The sequence below is a fragment of the Saimiri boliviensis genome, chromosome 2 (assembly GCF_048565385.1).
Source record: "Saimiri boliviensis isolate mSaiBol1 chromosome 2, mSaiBol1.pri, whole genome shotgun sequence".
NCBI classification, from domain to species: Eukaryota; Metazoa; Chordata; class Mammalia; order Primates; family Cebidae; genus Saimiri; species Saimiri boliviensis.
In genome coordinates, this window is record NC_133450.1 from 31,585,085 (window position 1) to 31,607,814 (window position 22,730).

The 22,730-nt window shown below is 42.9% G+C and overlaps 1 protein-coding gene across 8 annotated transcripts in view; it reads right to left on the reverse strand.

Moving 5' to 3' along the window:
- The window catches only part of RGS6 (regulator of G protein signaling 6), a 634,950-nt gene that overhangs the window by 378,067 nt on the left and 234,153 nt on the right, over positions 1-22,730 (reverse strand). The window lies entirely within an intron of this gene.

A 22,730-nucleotide genomic window follows, 5' to 3' on the forward strand; every position in this document is an offset into this window, starting at 1 on the left:
GGGGACTTTCCCCAAGATCAGATAACAACAGTTCTTTCTGGATCTTTGAGGGCATTGCCACAAGGTGTAGAACTATTCTAAATCTGAAAGTTTCAACTATTTATAGAAAATAGGAAGACTTTTCCCTTTTAAAAAATTACGTGGTATTACCTGAGATGTTCACTAACGTTGCTTTTTACAGTCCACCACCCTGCAATTTAGGTAGGCTGCCACTAGGTGGCAGTAATGCATCAGCACCTCCCAGCCTTGAGCAGGGCTTTTGGCAAAACCCTTCTCTTTCTTCAATATGAAGAATTTTCATGAAACATTTTGTATATACCAGATAACTAAGAACCAAGAATAGAAAGACAAACTGACCTTGCCCTGACTTTGTCACAAGTATAATTCTTTATTAAAATAGCTAAACTTCAGCAAATAATAAACCCAAGTTGTAAAGATATTTTGGTACACCTCTTGAAAGAGCAAACTGGAACTCAAGGAGTTCTAGAACTTCTCAGAATAGGAAGAGGTCAGGAATGACTGGCCTCTGCTAATATGCAAGGACCAGGATTGTCTGAGGGGGGGGAAGGAGTGTCCCTCCTGCAGGAGGCTGGTTTCTTTGGTTGGAGGAAGCACTCTGAGATATCGCAAGGGTGGGCTCCATCCAGTAGGACAGGGGCTGGGTGGCCATGGCCTTAGGCAGTTCAGGAAGAGTATCAGAGATAGCTTAGTGTACGTGATGCAGGCTGCAGGGACTGTAACTGGAGTTAATTTGAGAAAGAAAAGAAAAGAAAAGAAAAAAAGAGGAAGGGACAGGGAGAGGGAGCAAGGAGAAAGAGAGAAAAAGGGAGGGAGGGATTGAGAGAGAGAGGGAAGGAGGGAGGGGGGAAAGGGAGAGGGAGAGAGAGAGAGAGAGAGACCGAGATTGAGATCCATCAACCTGTGTCTATGTGAGATGTGGTTTTCAGTGAATGAGAAAGAACAGCCAGCAGACCAGCAGCTGCATTGGCTGCAGGAATGCGAATCAGGGAGGAAACAGACTAGCGCCTATGGGAGAAGGCTGTCTGGTGGGGAGCCAAAAGTAGGGGGGGAAGAAAAGTAGCTCAATCACTACCCTTGAAGGGCCAATGGCACATGGCTAGACTGGTCAAATAAGGAAAACCCTAAGAACACATTTTCATAATCTCTTGACGTGCAGTTGCGGATGTTAAGATAACAGCATGAAGCAACTGGGCTTTTCTCAGTAATCTCCATGCGATTTTCTCTTATTACTAGAATTGATCATTCACAACTAAGCCATTATTGATGCAATTATGAGATGATGAAAGCTCAAAGGCCATTTAGGAATTTCTCTGTACAGCCTAAGGGATCCTGTCATTTACCCACAGCCAATTATTTTATATTGTGCTAGAGGACAAAACTAGAAAGCTGACCGAAAACCTTTCCATTTCTTCAATCTACCTCTCTGCCTCTTTACTTGGGTCTTTTTAATCATTATTCCCATGCCAGCTTTCCCTGGACCTACATATAGCAAACAGTTATTCTTAATGAGTCTTCCCTAGTCCTGGTTGGATTCATACCACACTTCCCCCAGGACTTCTCCAGCATCTTGTCTTTCTGCCCCGGCACAAGCCATCTACTTACCCTGCTCACAAGAGAGCATTTTCAGCCTCTCTGCTTTCAGACACCCTGTTTACTACCTTTGACGTGGTCAGAAGACTGAAACAAATCAAGTACAAATAGGCTTACCTCTATGTGGCTTATGGAATCTACAGTTCGAATCTTAGATATCCAACTGAGAGACATGGGTGTCAATGTCCACCAACAGACATGCCCAAGATGTTCACAGCAGTTTCATTTGAAAAAACAAAAACTAGAAACAACTCAAATTTCCATCAACAGGCAGATGGATAAACAAATTGTGGATTATTCGTGCTGTGGAATTATATACAGCATGGAAAAATAACCACTACATGCAAAATCTGGGATCAATTTCATAAATGTTACACTGAGGAGGAGGAGAAAGTCAGATGCAAAAAAAAATACATATGATATTTCATTTGTGTTAAGTTAAAGAATAGGCAAAATTGGCTGATGGTGACAGAAGTCAGAATAACAATTATCTTGGGGAGAAACTGGAAAGGGGCATGAGAGATCCTTCTGGGGTGGTGGGATCATCTGTATCTTGATCTAAGTGAACTTTACATGGGTGAGTGTGTCTGTGCACACGTTGTGTATGTGTAAAAGTTCGTGGAGACAGATAAGACTAGTGGACTTTATATTTTCAGCCTCTTCCCGTTTAAAATCAGTCTCTCCTGGATTACAATAATCTTTCTATTCAGACAGATTCAAGTATTTTCATCAACTCATCACTGTTTACAGACCTAAGTTCACTCTTTCCCAGCTTACTCCCTCACTTCCAAGCCGTCTGGACCCCCAGAAGACATCGAGCTTGCTCTCGGCTCTCCGAAAGGGGAGCGTCTTCTGTATGCGGGCAAAGGGACGTCAGAGGAAATGGCACAGCACAGCGGTGCACAGCGTGCCCTCACCAGGCTCTGCATGCCATCTGAAATCCTCATCTCCTTTGGTGGTGTCTGTTTCTGTGGTGTTTTCCCCTTGCTCTGATGGCGCCAGAGCAGGTCTGCAGGTCCTACCCTCACCAAACTCAAGGAGCAAAATCCCATCCTCCCCTTCCTGTAGAGACCCCCAAAGCACATGGGGAAGTATGCCGCCCCCTGCCCCGTCATCTCACCCCATGAGGGGTGGGAGGAGGGACGATGGATCAACTTTCTTGGGTTCCACAAATAGAGCTCTCCAAAACTCACGTTTTCCCCCTCTCCCCCCCCAAAAAAAACTGCTTCAAAACAACAGACTTATGTCACTGTTATGAAACCCCAGAACACATTTTGCCTTACTCTAACTAAGGGGTGGCCTGGAAAAATCTACACAGGGACTCAGGGCCACCTATGAGATTTGCCACCTGGAATTCATTGTCTGTTTTCAATGGAGAGCTCCCTCCAGAGGATTCCGTGGCCTTCCAATAAGCTCTGAGAAGAAGAGGAGCCTGGTGGTGAGCTAGGGGAGCAAGGAAGGGCATCTCTAAGTGATAGCTGACAGCATCAAGAGGCAGGCTTATTCACCCAAGCCACATGGGCAGAGAGAGTGGGAGACCAGCGCTGCCCATATTCTGTTTCCTCCATCCCTTCCTCTCCCTCCCTCCCTCCCTTTCCTCTCCCCACTTGACAGTCTGCTCTAGCATTTCAGCTGATACTTAGAAAGTACATACCAGCCACCGGGCACTGTGCTGATCCTAGGAGTCTTGTGACAGTCAGCACAGGCCCCGCCTTTGAGGAGCCTCTAATGTAGTCCCACTGACGAGAGCGCTCATTTGTGCACTACGTTGTTTCATCCTAAACCACTGTGTTCCAGGAGAGTTTACAATCTCCGAAGCCAATGAATGATCTTCTCCATACCACACAAACTTGAGAGGGGGAATGTGTCATTTCATCTTGGCATTTCCCAGAGGTCAGCCCAGCCCCAGTCCTAAAACGTAACATACACTCCATTGAGGTCTGATGCATGCATGCATGAAGGACGCGAGTCGGTAGAGATAGGTTACGACCACGCTGCTTTGTCTTCAGTGGAAAGAAAAGCTAATGATTGGCACACAGGCTATGAGCCATTAGCATCACTAACTGAAAATTCTACAAGTCACAGAATTTTAGAGGATATGCTGAGGCGTATCCTCTGTTGTCTTATTTTGCTTCCTCTCCCTTATGCTGGAATACTTGACCGGAATAGGAGAGTTCCGGGTACCTGGTATGCAAATGAAAAACAGAAGGAGAGCATGGTCCAGGGTTCTGAGAGAATGCAGAGAATGATTTTCGGAGGAAAGACTCTTGGTCAAAACAGAAAAACTGCCAGGAAAACTTAATGATTGCAGTAACAAAGAAGTTCTGCAGGGTGACCGGCCGTTGCATGACCCTCGGCACAGTCCCTCCACTGCCATGTGGAGCAGCTCCAGGACAGGTAAATCAATCCCTTAGTGGATTCCATGGAGAACAGGCCTGTCTGGGACCTAGAGGCTCAGGCAACCACCCTGACTGCTGTCCTTCCCCTGCAGCAATTCAATGTCTTGCATCCTTTTCCATTTTATAGCCAGTAGGGAAAATGCTTGATAGATTCATTCTCCACGAGGGCATCTGTGAGGGCTACCAGCTGCTGAAACTGCCACCTCCTGTCATCACCGCCACCTCAGACTGACAGCCATGCTGTTCCATGGTTGATTGGCTCTGACAGGTGGGTGGGTCACCTAAAGTCATATCCTGGCACCAAGTCCCTTCCGATCTGTGGGTAGCTGGGGAGGCTCCTGACTTGCAGGAGGTGAAAACAACCAAGACATAAGCCTTGTATTACAGTCCATGCACTCTGACTGGGTCCACTTCAGGGCTAGCTAGATATTGGGATGGGAAGTGGTCTTTCTAGGACCCCACAAGAGGAGAATTACATAAGAAATTCTAGGGAGAGTCAAAGAAAAACAATTTTTTGACACTCTCTTGTCAGGCTTACTCCTAAACATCCTTGAGCTCCCCTGCCTTGTGGCTGGGAGGCTCAGAGCCACCTCCCAAGAACTGCATTTAGTTTGGCATCGGACTGCTTAAAATCCCACGTGGTTGCCAGGCCTGGTGGCTCGTGCCTGTAATCCCAGCACTTTGGGGGCCAAGGCAGGCGGATCACCTGAGGTCGGGAGTTCAAGACCAGCCTGATCAACATGGAGGAAACCCCATCTCTACTAAAAATACAAAATTAGTCAGGCGTAGTGGTGCATGCCTGTAATCCCAACTACTCGGGAAGCTGAGGCAGGAGAATCACTTGAACCCAGGAGGCGGAGGTTGTGGTGAGCCAAGATCGCACCTTTGCACTCCAGCCTGGGCAACAAGAGGGAAATTGTCTCAAAAAAAAAAGAAATACTGGCCGGGCGCGGTGGCTCACGCCTATAATCTCAGTACTTTGGGAGGCCAACGCAGGCAGATCACAAGGTCAAGAGATCGAGACCATCCTGGCCAACACGGTGAAACCCCATCTCTACTAAAAATACAAAAATTAGCTGGGTTTGGTGGTGCACACCTGTAGTCCCAGCTACTCGGGAGGCTGAGGCAGGAGAATTGCTTGAACCCTGGGGTGCAGAGGTTGCAGTGAGCCGAGATGGTGCCACTGCACTCCAGCCTGGCACCTGGCAACAGAGTGAGACTGTCTCAAAAAAAATAAATAAATACAATTAAAATAAATAAATAAATAAATAAATAAATAAATGCCATGTGGTCTCACCTCCATAAAGCACAGGGGTGCAGGAGCACAAGGAGTTGAAGCGGCTTCTCCAGGGAGAAGCCACCATGCTGCTGCTTGCCCCTCACCCCATACTCAGAGCAGGAAAGGGGTCTGCCAGCATGTTCCAGGCACAGCATAAGAGATTGTGGCCCTATTCCAAGAGAGTATTTTCCTCTTCACAGGTGACCTGGGCATCCTCTCAAATCAGTCTGAATGGGAAATCCTGGCAGCTGAGGATCAATTATCAAGAGGATACAAAATAAAGAAATATAAAGTACTTTTGAATAAGAAATAAAGCTGTCATCTTCTGTTGGCGCCACAGCCCTAAAGAGAGGAGGGGACAGGAAGGTTCCGCTATGTTATTTTGATCCACAGATCTCAGGGACACTGAGTATTTTTAAATGAAATTCATTAGACAGGCCCAAAGCCCAGATAGATAGCTCTTGTGGAAATGTCCCTCACCCATTCAAGAGGCGAAGTTATTGGAGAGAAACTGAAAAAACATGTGTCATGGGAAAAATGGGTTGTGTCATGACAGCTGTCTCCCCGAACATGCATTTTATTGGTGAATGTCCTTGGCAACTCAAAGCATGAAGATGGCATCCCGATCCTGCCATGATCACGGATGCCCTGCAGAAAACCATTCTGTCACCGTGACTGGCCACAGCACCGGCTCTCATGGGCTAGAAAAAGGGGCCATGCCGAAAGGGAGTCAAGTTTACCTTTCCACACCTACCTAAGAAAGTCGCCTGAACCCCTGAAACTCCTGAAATCTAGAGATTTATCCACTTTGGCACTCCTGACATTCTGACTCAGATCATTTTGTTGTGGGCAGCTGCCCTGTACGTTGCAGGATGTTAGCAGCCCTCACAGTCTCACACGCTGGATGCGAGCGGCACCCTTCCCCGAAGCATGACCACGAAAAATGTCCCTAGATTTTGCAAATCCCCCAGCAGGGAAGGGATCTGCTGGCATGTTCTGAGCACAGCCTAAGAGGCTGTGGCCCCACAAATCTAAGAGGGTATTTTCCTCTTTACAGCTGGCCTGAGCATCCCCTCCAATCACTGTTAATGGGAAATCCTGGCGGCTTCCCTGACCCAGGTAGGGCAGAAAAATATCTCCAGTTACTGCAAACTCACCCCGGTTCAGAACTCCTGCTTTGGAGAAAGAAAAGCCTGGGAGAGCTCGTGCAGTCCTCTGCTGAAACGTCAGCATAGCTCAGGACTTACCCCCACCTGACAGAGGATATATGTGTTTTCTCTCTAGCTTCCTAACTAAACATTCAGGTCCTCAAGTGGAGTGACTCTGTTTTAGTCACTGTTGTAATGCCAGTGCCCGGCACACAGTTGGCACTTAATAAAAATCCAGCGAGCATGTGAAAGGGGCTTGAGGTCGTAGTACTAGATCTAATGCCAAATTGCTCACTTCTCACGTATTCTAAAAGATTAACATCTTAAAGTGCAATAAGCATCACAATTAGTGGTAGATGCAAAATATGAATTGGGAGTCAACAAAAGACCACCTGAATTACATGCATCAATGCTGGGGGGAGAATGTCTATGTGTATATAATAATATACATAACACATGTTTACAAATATGCATGTAAGTGTGTACGCATGTGTGCATGTGTACTACTTCTCATTGCTATAAAAATAAACACTGAAAACCACAACCTAATTTTTATGATCCCCCAAACAGTAACTAATACCACTTACTAAGCCTCAAGGGTGCCGTAAGGATAAGATAACATTTGTAAAATTCATTGGCTTCCTCCTCTAAAAGGCATTACTAGATTACACAAAAGAACCATGACATCATCTCAAAAGGACTGCTGAGTGAGGTGCTATGGAAATCTAAAAGAGTTCAGATGCGTCTTAAATCATCAGTTCTTGATTTTTGCAAACTAGCACAGCCCATTAGGAAGGGAATGAAATTGATTTCCTTGGAAGCCCCACCCTGCCAATGAGGCATTTTTGTATCCCTGAGCAGTCTAAATCTTTGTGAAACTTCCATATTTAAATGAGTTAGCCAGATCCTGAATCACAAAATGCCACACCTTAGGGAATGACCATAAGGCATGGCAAACAAATCAACCCCGCAGGAGAAATGTGTGGTTAAGAGCTCAGCTTCTGGAGCCAGATGGCCTGGGTGAGAATCCCAAGAGATGCTGGGCAAATTACTTAATTTCTGTATCTCGGTTACCTCCTCTGCAAAACGGTATAATAATACTACCTACCTCATAGGGTTGTTGTAAGGGTTAAATGATAAATGCACATAAAACACTTATTAATAATCCAGGTTTCAATAGGAAAGTCAGGCTAACCGAACTCACACTTTGCAGGATACTTATTCCTCTGCTCTACCACTAAAGATAACAAAGCTAAGTCAAGCTGCGCTGTCGGGCTAGGAAGTTTTATCACAGAAGCCGGACAGAGGACAAACTGTTCCTTCTCCTTTTACTTCAGAAGGTGAATTTTCCCCCACCCCTTAAAACAAATCTGAGCACAGATCACCCTCAAGATACTTCAGGTGAGAAGTGAAGGAAAAGTTATAATTTGGTAGAACCTCCATGACGGTGGTACCTAATCTTTTCAACGCCTTAAGGACACCCCCAAGTTGAGAAACGCTGGTCTATTGCTAGCAAAGATGGGCTAAAACAAGCTTCAAATAATCCTCTCTCCTCTACTACTAGGCTGGTAGTTCTTGTATATGACGTTCTTCTGCTTGACTTTTTGCAGCAAATACAAGTTGTCTCCTTCTCTACAATGACTGGCTGAAAAAAAGAAGTTGATGTGGTTTGTGTGTTCAGGCATGTCTATACATGTGCACATGAGCATCTTGTGTGTGTGTGCATATGTACACATGCAATGCATGAGAAAATACCTTCAGCTTTCCTCTTTTCCTTTTCAGCATATGTGCATATATGTGTGTGTGTATGCATAGATATGTGTGTAATTAAAGAAAAAGGTGAGGCTTAGACATACTGGTCATGTAGTAATAATTTAGTTCCATACACAATTTAAACCGACAAGCAAAAATGACCTAGGTTTCTTAAAGTGTCTCAATATAGGGAATTCTGATGAATGTTTTAAGATAGTGGCTCTGCCCAATCTAACACAGACAGCAATTATTGGAGACAGCATACATCCCGAGACATACAAATACACACCAAAGAACTCATTCATCTAGTTAACACCCTGTATTGCCAGATCCATAGGAGAAACATAAATCAGCAAATCTCTCCTGTTAACACCTGAAAGGCTGATCTTTAAGGGCTTTTCTGTACCTATTATAAGTACTACAGATTGTTCCTGATTGGGCGGTTCTGTATACTAAGAATGAATGAATGAATAGGTAAATATGTAAATAATTTCACAACTTGTGATAACAAATAGATATTTTGATCATTTGGGCTGTCAAAGTAAGCTGTAGAAATCAATGTTGACCTAAATAAATCATTGTCAAATGACAATAAATTAATAGAGTTAAGAGAAATGAAAACTTACATGCTTAGCTCTGTATCTTTTTTAAATTTGGCTCTCATAGGGGTTGTGCAAATCAGTGACCTCACCCATTCACAGGACCAATGGCAGTTTTCACTTCTTAATCTTGCTGCTACTGAAAAGTGAAGGAGGCCATTGAAGAAAAACACAAAAAAGTGAAGGAACTGGGAAAATTTAGAGAGCATACATACGGTGAATGCAAATTTGCCAGGCAAACTTTTCTAATGTTGGTGATTTCTTAAAATTGTCCATGAGGCTTCACTAATGCCATGTAAAAGTCTTTATTACACATTTTGGACATTGGGGGTACAATATGATCATTTTTGTTGGCAGAAGTTACTGCTAAGAAGGAAATACATTATAGGTATATGGCACTGTTGAAATACTTTTTAAGTATGCTATCCAGGGATGACTAATTGCTGTAACAAACAACTCCTAAATTTCAGTTACTTCATCCTGATAAAAATTGACTTCCTGTTTATGTGCCAATCTAAACAGGCTGCTCCAAGAGGCAACTCTCCTGGATGGCTCTCCTCTAAGCCACAAGGCAGGGACCCAAGATCCTTCCATCTTGTGGCTCTGTGATCTTTAAGGGCAATGTTTCTCAAATGTTAACGAGCATACGTATAACCTGGAGATCTTGGTAAAATGCAGATTCTGATTCCCTACACATAGGAGGGGGTTAAAGATTTTGCAGTCTTAATGAGCTCCCAGGTGATACTCACCCAGGTGCTCCTATTCTCTGCATCTCAAAGGCAGAAGAAAAGGAGAAACAGTAGATGATTGGACAAGAACATATCACTTCCACTAGCATCCCATTGGCCAGTCTCAGTCACATGGCGACACTCATCTGTAAGGGATGCTGGGAAATGTAGTCCAGTTATGTGCCCAGGAGAAAAATTTTATTAACAGCTACTCTCTGCCACAATAAGAAAACAAACAGTAAACTAAAGAGATTTCAGATATCTAAATCGTTACTCCCTCCTACTTGTAAGCTCAGATCAGATTTATTCAAGAGCAAGAGGCACCACTTCCCTAAGTAAGCCACTGTTTCTGTTGAAACTCTAAAGCCATGGTCTAAAGCATTCACCATAAATTCTTAAAGCTATCATACAGCAACATACTATCCACAAGAATTTAGTAAGCAAGTCATAAGGGACTCTAAAAGTTTCCTTTTCTAGAGATTAGATTAGTAAATTTTATTCTTAGAGGACATCTGTATCATAACTCCACAAATCTTACATTAACCCCTAACACATATAGTACATTTTATACTCTTTGAGTCCAAAAATGTATTCCTGATCCTACATCATTACTCCATGTGAAGAATCAATAATGAAAGACCCTACAAACCAAAGAAAGGGCGAGTAAAAAGACTCCTTTTCCCTGTAGAAAAATTGCTTAGTGATTAGATTCTGTCTCACCCAAAGAATAATAGCTTCTCAAAAGATAATGTCAATACAGAACAATTTTACTTTCTGTGCCTGGTTATACTGACTCAAAAGTGGTAGTGGTGGTGGCGGTGGGAGTGGGCAGGTAGAAGGTGAGGAAGGCTATCTTCTTGCCTTGGGTAAAATCACGCATAGGCAAAGGAGAGAGATTTGGAGTCATTTAGCCATGAGAGTGACACCAAATAGATCATAAACATCAGCTGAAAGCAAAACCACCCTAGGCCAAGAAAGGCTCTTGCCTGGGACCCAACACTTTAGCGGGCTCTCTGCTCTAGCTGCTCCTCCTCACAGGGCAAGGGGTCCAAGGTAGCAAGAGACATGTCCCCCACTTCTAGGGCAGTGCTGTCCCATAGAAATGTTACAGGAGCCACAAATGCAAGCTACACATAGAACTTTAAACTTGTTAGTAGCTATATTAGAAAGAAATAGATAAAACTAATTTAATAATATATTTCATTTAACCCAATGCTATATCCAAAACACTATCACGTCAGTACATAATCAATATAAAAATTACTGCTGTCTTACACCCTTTGTTTTTTGTATTAAGTCTTCAAAGTTGGGTGTGTACTTTACATTTATAGAACATCTCAGCCAGTGCTCTGGAGTCAACATGTGGCTGCTGTGCTGCCCAGCACAGTTCTAGACTACGCTCTGGGTCACAGGACCCTGGGATTCCCTGTCATCAGGATTCCGTGTCCACTTGCGGGGCTCGAAGGAGCCTTTCCTGAGCCTACATTCCTGATGGTAGACTTTGTCACATTCTGAGGCCCATGGGGGACCAAAGAGCATCTGTTTGAGGGGTGTTTATGTGGAACCTTGACATGTAGGCTGGGTCACCTGAGTGTGCACCAGGTGCTTCATGAAAGGGAGGGGGCAGGGATGGAAAAAGAAGGGGAGTGGGAGGCAGGCCTGGAGATCTCTCTCCCCATGCACTGGCTCCAACTTTGAAAGCATTTGAGAATTTTTAATTCTTTTAACTATTTAGCCATAGAGTACTTGGCCTTCTGTTTATACCTTGATGCAGCCCCATAAGTATTAAGGCAGGAGAGCTGCTTTCAAAATCTGTTAAAAACAATAACAGCAACTAGTAACAAAATCTGCAGTCATTAGAGGAGAGGGGAGAATCTCACTCTTTAATTCCAAAATAAGTGAGGGGATACTATGAGACACTTTGTAAAGCCCAGGGAGACCTCTGTATGATGATGGACCACTTCCGAATGACCTGCCCTTGTATTTCCTGTGGTCAGAACTGTGCCTTTCCACTTGATTGTTTTCTATAGGTCCCAAAAGGTAGAGGCCATGAGGTTTCAGGTGAGTCAATGTCCTCAACAGCTTTGGGTTAACGATATTGCCAGATATGTTTGTATACTGTAGAAATCAAGCATTGCAGTTACGCATTGTTTCTGGTTTTGTTCAGGCCTGTATTCCTAGCAACTAGAACAGTGCCTGCACATAAGAGGTATTCAATAAATATTTTGGCATAAATTGTCCTAAACACTTTTGGCACTTTATACGAAAAGCTATAAATCCCAGAGACCACCAGGCCCTCTAATAAAGCTCAGAATCTGGCATAGGAAATACTGCATTCCCTTTCTGTATACTGCAAATATTACATATTGAGAAGAGCACAATAAGGGTTAGCTATTACTATTAGCTATTCCTATTTGTACTGCTATACTCACACTGATGACTAAGTAATAAAAATGTCTTAGTAAATAGTGACTGCCTGAGCTCCCCTAGGGTTTCTCCACAATTACTGCTGAGCCCCACTTCCCAGAAGCCCCACCAGAGACCTCCCCACTGTTCAGCAATTGATGGGTTAACCAGGCACGGCAAGGTCTTCTAGGCAGGTGCTCCAATAGGCCAGAGTCATTGATCAGCATTTCCTCTGCACAGAGCCTGCTCATTATTCTAGCTCTCATCCCTAGCTATTTAATATTAGCTATTACTTTTGATATATGCTGGCCCACTTCTCCTGGGGATAATAGTTTTATTTGCCTACAATATGCAAATGGTCTTTTATTTCATGTTGGTTGTTAATTAAATGTTTGGAGTAAGTATTCTATTTTAGCACTATTTTATGCCCTAAAGCTTCGATAGTAATAAATCATGTGTGGGGTAACTAAAGGGAAAGCAAGAAGATCAAAAAGTATTATCTGGCACACAGCAAAGTTTCCATTCAGAAAACTGTTACATAACCATATTGACTACATTAGTATTCAGTGTTCAGATGGAATGAGGACACAGTCCATGATGGTCTCCAAAGATCCTCATCTCTTGGTTATGTGTAATACACACCCCCATGAATGTATGTGGGTGGGTGCTGTAACTTGATTCTAACCAATGGAATAAGACAAAGATAATGAGATAGCACTTCAATGATTGCATTATATGTAATTGTGACTTCTGCCTTGCCAGCACAACCTCTCCCTTACTGAGTTTGAGGCTGTAAATTGTCCTTATGGGCAGGCCCATCAGGCAAGGAACTAAGGCTATTCTCTGGCCCACAGCTAGGAGCTGAGGCCCCTAGTCCAATAGTCCAAAGGGAACTGAATCCTACCAAAAACTGCATAAATAACCTCAAATGTGGGTCATTCCCCAGTTGAGCTTTCAGATTGGACCTAATCCTGGGTAATAGTTTGAGTGTAGCTTCATCAGAGACTCCAAAGCAGGAAATTCAAGGTAAACCATGTCTAGACGTCTGCCCACAGACACTGTGCGATAACAAATGTGTGTTAAGTGTAAGATTAAAAAAATGATCACCAGGAGAAGTGAGTCAGATTATATCAAACTTAATAGCTAATGTTAAAAGGCTAGGGGTGATAGAATAATGAGCACTTGCATAATTTGCTATACAGTAATAACTAGCTAACACAGAACATGTTTTCATTTAAAATATATGAGTATGTATAGATAAATGCACAGTTACGCACACATAAATTTGTGTATGTGTAGAAAATGTCTAGACTAAAAAGAAAATTTTAACAGGTTAACTTTCTTAACTCTTTCTTAAAAAGAGACTCATATTCAGGGGAGAGAAGAAATTCACTTTTTTCAAATAGTCTTTTGTACTATTTTGGTTTTGTAGTTCAAGTCTTATTTTTAATAAAAATTTTAAAATCTAGCTTAGATAGACAAAGATTTGAGATGCTTTGGTTCCAAATGACGTAATCTGTCCAGGAAAATACTTAAATCTTTAGAACTGCAATCTTGTCTTTCTAACTAGGATAGGATTGGAAAGCCAACACAACATGAATCCACTGGTTGTGATGCACGACTTTTGCAAGGAGGGGATCCTCAAGAGGCTAGCCTTGCTGATTTCACAGGTGGGATCTCAGGTGAACACGGGTAGGGGTATGCCTTATTTAAGGACCCAAACTGAGTAAGGGAGGAAGTGCTATCCTATTGTATTTTTATTTTCAGATGATGCTTTTAGTCCCCACTTGACCCCTAAATTCCCATTGAAGGACAGGCATCAGAAATGAAAGATCTACAGAGCCAAGTCTTAGACAAGGAAGGGACACCAACTCAAGGTCTGTCACCGGCCCCCACCGCCTGGCCCCCTGGCTCAAAGCAGAATGCCAGGACTGGGAACTCAGAAAGAGGAGCAGTCAGGGCCATTACTATCTTTCCCTTTAGACCACTAGACCCAATAACTAAACAAGCACTCTCCCTTAAAGAAAAAATACCTGGTATTAAAAAATGACTTATTTATTTGAAATTTACAACTGGGCTAATAAGAGATTGAAATAGATTGAATTATTGAGCCTAAAATAGTGCCTAATATTTAAAACAGTACCTGGCAAAACCACACATGAAATGATTAGGTGAACAAGTGAGAGAATGAGAATTAAATTAGTTCAGCTACCAGTCCCCCAAAATTGCCATGAAAAATTAGCTAGTGAAAACATTCATAATATAGTGAGTACATCTGACAAGGAAGAAAATAGAATGGTGTTAGTCTGGAGATTGATCATTACCCTCTACCAGCTGTGTTATATCTTCTGCGATCAATAGGTCTATAAAAAAGTACGTTTTGTTCCTTAGCGCATTTCCAAATTGTGAGATGGAACCACTCCTTCCAATTATTTTTTGACCTCAAACAAGAATGTCTCCTATGCTTCCTTACTTAGATTTCTCAAACCTACCTCCATCCTTGGGCTATTTCTAAAGTCTAACACAAACAGACTTCAGTAGTACACTTGGCTAGCTAGTGTCACCATATAATGAGACCTTCCCCATCTAGAAAATTCCTGAATTCGGAAGCTCCTGAGTATATGAAACAACATAATTCCACATTTTTTTTGTTATATAAAATTACTGGTCTGTATTCAGGATTCATTTTGCTTTGTCATATAAGTTTTCTTTGTCATATAAATTTACTAGTCTGTATTCAGAATTAATTTTGCAAAAATAATTATATAAAGGAATTCACAAATACAACAGAAATAAGAGCTCTTCAATTTCTATTTAACTATATATTTTTAAAATAAATGCAGTAAAGCGAAACTGCAACTAAAGTGGAGATTTTAAAGGCAGGAAGATCATGGAAGTAGCAGAAAAGAAGGACTTTTATGGCCATCAGTAAAAACCAGTAAGGTGTAACCAAGTCAGTCAGTCAGCTGGTCGGTCAGTCGGTGTGTGTCTGTCTCTGTCTCTGTCTCTGTCTCTCTCTCTCTCTCTCTCTCTCTCTCTCTCTCTCAAAAATGGGATGAGAGGGGATGGTTTGAATGGATTTGCATTGGAAAAATAAATTTCAGAACATTAAAATAGATATTATCAATTAACTCTAAGATATCCTAGAATCTGTTACCTATGCTGCTTTGGTAAATTCAGTAACATGGGTACTTTATAAAAAGGTATTTTCTAGAATGTGGGACAAAATTTTATCAGTGCATTATTACATTCAACATAGCAGGAATTGCCCAAAAGGGTTTGAACTTGCAAAATAAACACATGTCAGCGGAGCACAGGATCATTTTGGATGATAAAGTTCTGGAGAAACAGGCACACTAAAGAATGATTCTGAGCAACAACACTGACAGGAAGAGGTGATCTCAGTGTTCGGTTGCCTGGTCTCTGCAAACACATGGCACACCACAACACATTTGTTCTTTTCAGCAATATTTTCAGAAAACGATGTTCTGGCATTCGTAAACATGTTGCTTGTGCAGAAAGATGCCCAAGCGCAAAGCAAACTGTAAAAATCCATGCAGTGTATTTTGCCAGAATAAACCACTAGCCCATAACGAATAAAAGCAAGCCCCCAAGGAGTCCCAGGAATGCTCTTGTGAACTGTGAGCTAAACGATACATTAACTACTTGCAGCTAAGGCGGTATAGGAGAACACGCTGCTCGTTATGGGCCACGCCACTTAGGACGCCAGCGCTGCACACCATCCTTCCTCATGATGACACAACTGCTGGACTGCTGTGTTTCCCCTTTACAGACTGTTCCCCCCAAGCAAATCCACCTGGTGGGTAGACGTTCTCCAGAGATTCTTCCTTGTGTCTCTGGCTGGCATAAAGACGCTGCTTGGGCATTCCATAATCACTGCACATACACGTTATGCTGACTTTCCTGTGTCGGTGCCTGCTCTAGATGTGGTGAGCAATTCAAAGTGAGAGCCCTGGATTCTTCGCTTCTCCATTCCTGGCAGGGTGTCTGGCTCCTTGTGGGAATTCACCATGTATTAGCTGAGCTGCCACCGAAGTCAGTGCCGCTTAGATAGAAGAGGAGGACCTATCACGAGCTCCAACCTTGCTGGTCTTCTCACCTCTACCCTGACTGGTTGCTGATGCCATGTCTGCTTTAGAGGTTTGCATATTTATCCTGATTTTACAAATAGAAGAAAGAATGATAGTAAGCACAGTCATGCATCACCTCTGTCAAGCCTGCTGAAAAAAAATAACTCCAAGTGTTTTACCGTTTGTTAAAAGGCTAGAATAAAATTATGATTATAAATTTAAGTCAGTTGCCATTTATTCAAAATGTACCTCCACTGGTTAAGTGTTATCACCATTCACTTCAAGGTAGCCAACAGGAAGGAAGGAAGGGAGGGAGGGAGGGAGGTGAGGGTGGAAAGCAAGGGTGGGAGGTGAGGGGAGAAGGCGAGTAAGAGAGAGGGAGGGAGGGAGCGTTAAGTCATGACATTTCGCACTTCTGAGACACAGCACTGGTTTTGAGCCACATAACTGCACGTTGCTAATTCATAGTTGTCTGAGCTTCTTGCTCTGCTATTCTGAGGTTTCATTTCCTCATTATAAAAATGGAAAATAATTCCAATATCAGTGGGTTGTGCCAAAGATTCCATGAGGTGACTCCCTTAAGATGTCTGACACAGAGAAAAATCTCCAGCAATAAACTCCAGGTCCCTTGCTCTCCCTCCTCACTCATCCTGCTTCCTTCCTTTCCTCAGCCCGACCCCACGGTTGATCAGGCAGGGCTGCCACGAACACCTCAAGAGTGGCCAGATGAGAGATTCCATCTGAGCGCTACTTGATAGGGCGAGGAAAACAAACCACCAGCAAATCAAAGACTCTTGTCCTTTTACCGCCGGCGAGCAGTACAGTTCTGAAACTTTGTGCCTGGAAGGCAGAGATGCCTTCCCCCTCCTGGGCTCTCCTTTACTCTCATAAGAAAATCCCTTTGCATGTAAGAAAACAAAATGCTACAACAGGACACCTGTGTATTTTTTTTTTTTTTCTGAGACAGAGTTTCACTCTTGTTGCCCAGGCTGGAGTGCAATGGCGCGATCTCGGCTCACCGCAACCTCCGCCTCCTGGGTTCAGGCAATTCTCCTGCCTCAGCCTCCCGAGTAGCTGGGATTACAGGCACGTGCCACCATGCCCAGCTAATTTTTTGTATTTTTAGTAGAGACGGGGTTTCACCATGTTGACCAGGATGGTCTCGATCTCTCGACCTCCTGATCCACCCGCCTCGGCCTCCCAAAGTGCTGGGATTACAGGCTTGAGCCACCGTGCCCAGCCCTACAACAGGACATCTGTAGACCAGCGAGTGAGGCACTGCAGACAGGTAGAGGGCGGGTTAAACAATGGCCCCTGCTGGTTACCACACGTCATTCTCCATAAAACCTTCTTAGGTGGCCAGCGACCAAAAAGTGGAACCTTTTCATCTTACTTACATTTCCTCTGCAAGCCTTCCTCTTGCCACCCCTCCCAACAAAGACTCATACTTGAACAAAAACATTCTCCTTCCATAACCTCACACTAGGGATTTCAAAGTTTCCACAACTGCATTTTTTTACTGACAAATCCCAAGTGTCTCTTGTCTGGGTTTTCCCTCCCCGGTTTTCCAGCCTGCGGAGTGTTGCTATTAACACATTTATTTTCAATGGCTCCAGCCAAAGCCTCGCCAATCTCACACGCTCTTGAAGGTCCGGTACCTGCCTCGAAATTTCTGTGGATTCCTGGTGGGTTTACGTTCTCCATCACTGGCCGCCTGTGACTTGCTTGTCCCACTGAATTATCAACCTCACTGGCATTTCATCTCCTGTAGTCATTCTCTTTCACCAGCCACCTCATACACTAATGTGGCAACCCTTAGGGTTTTCATTTCCCAGAAAGAAGGCTCTAATAGGTGCAGCAGTCTTGTATAAAGATTTTTATTTCTAAACAATTTTTATTTCTATAAGTTTTTGGGGACCAGGTGGTATCTGGTTACATGAGTACTGTTTTAGGGGTGATGTGTGAGATCCTGGTACACCGATCACCCAAGCAGTATCCACGGAACCTGATTTGTAGTCTTTGATTCCTCACCCCCTCCCATTCTTTCTCACAAGTCCCCAAAATCCACTGCATTATTCTTAGGCCTTTGCATCCTCATAGCTTAGCTCCCACTTACGAGTGAGAACACACGATGTTTGGCTTTCCATTCCTGAGTCATTTCACTTAGAATAATGGTCTCCAGTCCCAACCAGGTTGCGCAAATGCCATTATTCATTTCTTTTCGTGGCTGTGTGGTGTTCCGTCACATATAGATATACCACAGTGCCTTTATCCACTCATTGATTGATGGGCATTTGAACTGGTTCCACATTTTTGCAACTGCAAATTGTGCTGCCATTAATGTGCATGTGCAAGTATATTTTTTGTGTAATGACTTCTCTTCCTCTGGGTAAACTGAATTGATACCCAGTAGTTATGTGAAGGTTTAGAAAGTGTAGCAGACAGAGGTTATGAAATAGCAAAGCTCAGTAACGAGAGACATGACTATCTTACAGTTGCCTGCCCCCATGCCCACCCTACCTCAGGGACCATCTCCTGGCCAGCCTCCTCAGCACCCCTCCAGACACCACACTGCCCAAGCCCAGCATCCTTGTCAGAGCTCACCCTACTTCTTTCTACTCCCCAGAACTCATGAAATTCCTTGGGTTTCATTTTGCAGAGTGGTTCAGCATCATCTTTGCTGTGGAGCACCCTTCCAGATGGCCCAGCAGGACTAGAGGTGGGTCATGGTTCATTCTTTTCACAATCCAGGAAACCCAGCAAAGGTATTTTTCTAAATATGGAGTTGAAATAAATCCAAACCTTTCCCTCCAGTGAGTCAAAGAGCAACCATTTCTTTTTTCCTCATATGGCTTTTATTTTTGCTGCACTAATTAGGAAGTGCATGCTAGTTAATGTAAATGAACAGTGTCAAATGCGTACAAGTGCGAATAATTGGCTATGTCAGAGTCAACGTTTTCATTCTTGAAATTTTGAAAAAGAATTCACATCACTCAAATTTCCTAGCAGAATTCTGCTCTGCTCTCAGTCTTGCCCTTGAGTATACCAAAACACGGAGGACTAGATGAGAAGAAGAAAAGAGAAGCACTAATTTGAAGTCAAATACCCTGGATAGACTCCCTCTTCCCATGGGTTTCCCACAGAACTTAAGAACAAGAAGAAAACAAAGAAAATAGAAGCACCATTATACAGTATAAAAAGGAACCCAAACTTAGTTTTTCTTCATCTGTTATTCAGCACTCTAGTTGAGAGATGTGTTCAAACAGTTCAATGCAGCAAGCCTGGCTGTAAACAAAATTCTACCCGAAAGGCATCGTTACCCAGCACCCCTGTAGGTCAGCAACTTGCTAAGGTTGTAGTAAAGGCCCAGAATACCGTGCAGAAACTACGTAGAAACGGAATGTTCCAACAATAACCTGGCCACAGGGTCTGCTTTGAGCCCCCTAGCTCCCGGCACCTGTGTGGAAAATTCCACTCCGCCTCATCCAAGACTGGCTCTGGGGTCATTACTGAGGAATGAGGAACTGGTACCATGAGAGATCGGAAGGAGATTCACACAAATTCTTCCATAGCCTGCCGTGAAACTTAGAATACTTCCGCAATGCAAGCAAAACTCTGTACCTACCTCATCTACCCTTTATTTTGTGATAGTCTGAAATCCTTGGGTTCTATGAATTCTAAAAAGTAGGTGGTTGTATTAGTTTGGTAGGGCTATCATAAAGAAATGCAACAAACTGACTTAAGCAACAGAAATTTATTTTCTCACAGTTCTGGAGGCTGGAAGTTCAAAGTCAAGGCGTCAGCACTGTAGGTCCCTGCAAGGGCTCTCTCTACGGCTTGTAGACGTCCTCACGTGCTCTTTCTTCTGTGGGTGTGCATCTCTGGTGTCTCTCCGTGTAGCCAAGTTTCTTCTTCTTTTAAGGACAATGGCCATATTGAGTTAGGGCCCTTCCAAAGGCCTCATTTTTCCACTTTAACTTAATCACCTTGTAAAAGACGGTTATCTCTAAATACAGTCACATTTTGAGAGACTGGGGATTAGGACTTCAACAGTGGAATTTTAGGGGAACACAATTCAGGCCATCACAGTGGTCAAGGTAAATAACTCACCAATGGGAACAAGTGCTTCTCCACCCATTACCACTTCCATTCATTCTTTCCACATGCAATTAAACAAGGATCCCGTGTGAATCAGAGTAGTCCTCTCCTACGGCATTTGATGACTCTTTTACATATTTACTGGCTTCCGGTTTCACAGGTTGATTGGATCATGAGGGGAAAAAGAAGTAGCTATAGTTCTGCCTTCAAAAAACACACTGGATTTGTTCAAATCATTTTCATTCTCCCGCCTGGATTCAATGCATTTTAAGAAATAACATGGGCATTTCCAGTTGCCCAGGGAAGAGGTTTAGATTACATCTACATTTATGATTTGATTGAACAACATTGACTATTTATTGGCCACCCACTATTTTCCAGGCATTACTGAGCCCTTTAGTACAAAGTTAAGTAGGTATTAGTGCTTACCCATAAAGTGGCTCATATCTAATTGGTAAAAGATACATGCATAAAGAACTGTAATTCAATATGATAAAAATAATGTTGTAAGGTATCTTAAGTTGAACTTAACATCTTGAAATTATCAAGAGTGGCCAAGCTTACAGGAATTTGCAAAGTTCCAAGACATCAAGACATAGTCACGTTAATAATATCTTCCTCCAAGCGTGCCTCATCACTAAGTGAATAGAGATTTCCCCCCATTTGTTTTTGGCATCCACACTTGAGGATGCAGTAAGGATCCCCACCGCTTTGGAGAATATGGAGAAACTTGTATTTGGTGCAGTGTTCTGAGCGTTTCATTAGGAGCCCTAGAAAAAAATTACAGACCATACGTAGAGCACTGGAAACAGTATAAACCCCACACATGGAGATCACGTGGCAGAGTTGGTACATGACTGGGAAATCTGAGGCAACTAAATTCCATGAGTCCAATCTAGGAAACCATCACATTCAACGACTGCCTTTAGCATCAAATAGCCAAGGAGGGTTCAAAGTTCAACCACCTGGACAGGATCACAACTGGGATGCACTGACCAACTCTGAGGTCCCTCTCATCCAGCGTTTGCCTCTTTCATTGTTTCTTTTTTCCAGATGCCTTACTCTTTGGAGCTCCTACCACCACTCTGCCCCAAGCCATCCCATAATAGCCCAGAGTCTGGCCCTCCTTCCTGGGGAAAATCCTGTATTTTTGGAATTCTTGTTCTTTACTGATAGATGTTCTGAATAACACTGCCCATATGCCCTGAGACGGTTCACATAATATCTTTATATATTCTGTGAACCGTCTCAGGGCATACACACACACACATACACACACACACACACACACACACACACACATACACACACACACACACTCTCTCTCTCTCTCTCTCTCTCTCTCTTTCATTTCTGGGATACATGTGCAGAATTTGCAAGTTACATAAGTAACATGCCATGGTGGTTTGCTACACCCATATATCCGTTATCTGCATTAGGTATTTCTCCTAATGCTATCCCTCCCCTAACCCCTCCTAACCCCACAACAGCCTCCAGTGTGTGATGTTCCCCTCCCTGTGTCCACCTGTTCTCACTGTTCAACTCCCACTAATGACTGAGAATATGTGGTGTTTGATTGTCTGTTCCCTGCGTTAGTTTGCTGGAAATGATGGTTTCCAGCTTCATCCATGTCCCTGCAAAGGACATGAACTCATCCTTTTTTATGGCTGCATAGTATTCCATGGTGTTTATGTGTGACATTTTCTTGATCCAGTCTATCATTGATAGGCATTTGGGTTGGTTCCAAGTATTTCCTATTGTGAATAGTGCTGCAATAAATACATGTGTTCATGTGTCTTTATAGTACAATGATTTATAATCCTTTGGGTATATACCCAGTTGAGATTGCTCGTTCTAGATCCTTGAGGAATTGCCACACTGTCTTCCACAATGGTTGAACTAATTTATGCTTTAATTGACAGTGTAAAAGCATGCCTATTTCTCCAAATCCTCTCCAGCATCTGTTGTTTCCTGACTTTTAATGATCACCACTCTAACTAGTGCAAGATGGTATCTCATTACAGTTTTGCTTTGCATTTCTCTAATGATCAATGATGAGGAGCTTTTTTTCATGTGTTTCCTGGCCACATAAATGTCTTCCTTTGAAAAGTGTCTGTTCATATCCTTTGCCCACTTTCTGTCGGGATTGTTTTTTCTTGCAAATTAGTTTAAGTTCTTTGTAGATTCTGGATATTAGCCCTTTGTCAGATGGATAGATTGCAAAAATTTTCTCCCATTCTGTGGGTTGACTTCTCACTCTGATGATAGTTTCTTTTGTTATTCAGAAGCTCTTTAATTAGATCCCATTTGTCAATGTCGGCTTTTGGTGCCAATATTGGTATTTTAGTCATAAAGTCTTTGCCCATGCCTATGTCTTGAATGGTATTGTCTAGGTCTTTTTCTAGGATTTTTATGGTTTTAGGTGTCACATTTAAGTCTTTAATCCATCTTGAGTTAATTTTTGTATAAGGAGTAAGGGAGAGTCCCGTTTCAGTTTTCTGCATATAGCTAGCCAGTTTTCCCAACACCATTTACTAAATAGGGAATCCTTTCCCCATTGCTTGTTTGTGTCAGGTTTGTCAAAGATCACATGGTTGTAGACATGTGGTGTTACTTCTT